General features: G+C 34.3%; 1 long non-coding RNA gene across 1 annotated transcript; it reads right to left on the bottom strand.

The window, feature by feature from the left end:
* Nucleotides 1-311: 311 nt before the first annotated feature.
* LOC104110173 (uncharacterized) lies at nucleotides 312-1,367 on the bottom strand. Its single transcript, XR_689392.2, has 3 exons — nucleotides 1,234-1,367; nucleotides 913-1,081; nucleotides 312-831 (listed from the first exon to the last, which is right to left on the bottom strand). It is a non-coding gene; the product is annotated as an uncharacterized lncRNA (long non-coding RNA).
* Between the last annotated feature and the right edge of the window lie 1,842 nt (nucleotides 1,368-3,209).

Genomic DNA, 3,209 nt, shown 5'->3' with positions numbered 1-3,209 from the left:
TTTAGGTAGCTATAGACTGCAATTCAGTATTATGATAAGGATATTTAGGCAGCTATAGACTACATTTCGCATTTTATTATCTTATGGTATCTGTTTTGTTGCTGCTACAATGAGAACAAATAGATGTTTTGTTATCTCATTTTGTAACTGTTTATTAGGTCTATTTCTTTTAGGTCAAAGAGACCAAATATGTGTTTTAATACAGTTTATATAGCTGCCATATTAAGTCTTTTGTGTATCTATTGTTGATATTAAACACTAAAAATAGATGTATGAAGATACACGCTTGATTGATTGCCAAATTCTGGGAATACAAAGAAACAACACTTGATTACATTCCATTGAAAGGTTCATTACATTCAAATGAACGGTCCATTACAAACATACAAAATAATACCTACAAGCAACAACTACATACATATTGAGATGACAAAATTAGATTCAAAATGGAAACTTCATTGCATCTTCTTTCAATGACATTCCTGGATACCTATAAGCAACAAGTATAATACACATCCCCAATATAATGAACCAAAGTACATTTTTTCTAGCCTTGTACGTAGCCAATTTGCTCTTCCACTTCTTTTCCTTCTCTCTCATCTTCTACATATCAACTTGCAATTTCACCAATTACGCCTCAATCTTCTTCATCTTCTTCCCTTCTATGGTGTTTTCAACCTTTAAAGTTTCTCTCGGCTTGGCAAGATTTTCAAAGCCTTCTAATGCAATCTCAAGTTTACCCATTTTGTCAAGCAAATTTGGAATAACAAATTTGGACCTAGGATCAATTTCAGAATCCTTCCAAACCCAAAAATCACAAGATCGTGGACCCTAAGATGAATAACAAAAGAAAATTAATCAATGATAATTTTTCACAACTCAATTATTGAAAGAATTTGTCTTATCATTTACCCATAGTATGGACAAACCCAATATCTTCTTCCTAGGTTCCGAGGGGTCCAAGCTTTTAACAAAGGCAATACATAGCCATGGTTGCATCAAATTTCTCCACTTGACTCATTTTCCTCATCTTTCGTGCAAAGCCTTGTCAAATTCAAGCCTTTTGAAGATATTGCAACAACTACAATACCAAAGTCAGATAATTTGCCGACCAAAAAATTAAAAATATCAGCCACATTACAATATTTAACCAAGTAAAATTGGATTTTAGGAGAAAGACATAACAATAATAAAAGAAAGAAATTAGGGTTCTTGAGAAGGAGAAAGATTAACCTGTGTTTTCAAAGATCAAAACTTCAAAGGGTAATTATTTGATGCAATTTCGGCAGAATTTAGATGAAGAAGAAATTAGGGTTCTTCAATTGAGTTTGGTAAACTATTGGGGAACAATGGATTTTACCGTTGGTTGGGGTTATATTAAAGTTAAAAATTTAATTTCTTTCTTTTTTTTAGGTGTTTTTAACGATTAAAAAAAAAAGCAAAAACGCGCTCAATTCCGTTGTCTAAGACACGCGATTGGCCAGGGCTTAGGAGGGAGTAGATAAATACAATTATTTTAACAATAGTGGGGTGTTAGGACACCCGTAAAGTTTAGGTGTGTAAATAATTTTTCAGGACAAGTTGAACGGGGTCTTTATGAACAGAAGTCCCAAATTGGGAGTTCCTCAAGTTTGGAAGACTAGTACTTCTCCCAAAAGTGATCATATTCAAGAAGTCATGGACCCATATTATCTGCCGGTTAACCCGTTTTTATCTGTATTTTATATGGGTCGGATCGGATAATTTATCCATTTTTTCATTACCCGTTTTTAACCCGAACCATATCTGATCCGACCTGTCCGTTTGCCACTCTTAGTTCAACATAACAAATCAACTTTCAGCTCAGGAAAAAAAAGACATCAAGCACTAAATGAGTAGGCAATCAACATATACTAAATTGCAACTATAATTATAAAATAATATAGGACCCCTCCAAAATTAATTAATATACGTTGTGAAGCGGGTCTCAAAATTGAGTCGATGACTCAGTTTTATGCCACATCTGCGCCGACATATTGACTATATATATATATATATATATATATATATATATATATATATATATATATATATATAGATGTTATAAACAATAAAAGAATCTGAAATAATCCTTACTCATTTTACAAAAAGTTAAACGGAGTTACCATTCTCTTTTCCAGATAACTTAAAGATGACGTGCACTTGCACATTCTTTGCTAAGATTTTACTTATCTTTTCGTGAAATATTAAATTGAAATGTGTATACGGTCGAAATTGAGCTCGCCTACGACATGGCAGGATAGGATCGGAACATGACAACCAAAGACTAAAGATCGATGTCATGCCCCAAAATCGAGTAGCGCGACTGGCGCTCAACCGAGTGAACCCGACCGAGCAAACCTGTTAGATTTCATTCTACCCAAACTCATCTATGAATAGAAAAAATACATATTATCATTAATTAGACGAAAATGTGTTCATGTCTACAATACCAATTCATTTCCAATAGTTTCATCATTTTTAAAGTCTCAAATGAACAAGTAATACATCCACAACATAACATAGTTTGTCTTTCCCCAGCACTAATATATAACTCACACTATGTCTACGTTGCCTCTATAGATAAAGAAGAGTACAATGATAATGCCGACAACAAGGCCCCGACTATACCTCAAACAGAAGATACAAAGTATAAAAGATTTATGACTCCGGAATGAAGTGGGGCTCACCAAGTCAGCTGGGAAGAAGGTGCACTGCTATCAATGATCAATATCTCCTACTGTGGAACCACCTGCATCCATTTAAAGATGCAGCGCCCCCGGCAAAAGGGACGTTATTACCGTCGAATAGTACTAGTATGTATAATTAAACACCCTCTCAATAGAATGACAAATAATACAAATAAGATTATCATAATATCAATGAAAGACTTAATCAACATCAAACCTCAATTTAGGATCAAAACAATGTTCAAATTAATTTCCATATCTCACATTGGGAGATTTTTAGTATTGATATACTATTGTCCACAATACCATTATTCACAAAATCAGTACCACCGTACTCTCAGCACGGAGTCCGATCACGACCCGATCGGCTAGGCCATCTAATTAGAGGCATCAACCACAATTTCTCTCAATATCAATACCACCGTCTTTAACACGGAGTCCGATCACGACCCGATTGGCTAGGCTATCCATTAGGGACATAAACTACAATTATCATTTCAA

The sequence above is a fragment of the Nicotiana tomentosiformis genome, chromosome 11 (assembly GCF_000390325.3).
Source record: "Nicotiana tomentosiformis chromosome 11, ASM39032v3, whole genome shotgun sequence".
Classification (NCBI taxonomy): Eukaryota; Viridiplantae; Streptophyta; class Magnoliopsida; order Solanales; family Solanaceae; genus Nicotiana; species Nicotiana tomentosiformis.
Note: the sequence above shows the minus strand (reverse complement) of the source record. Positions and strands in the feature narration are given on the sequence as shown.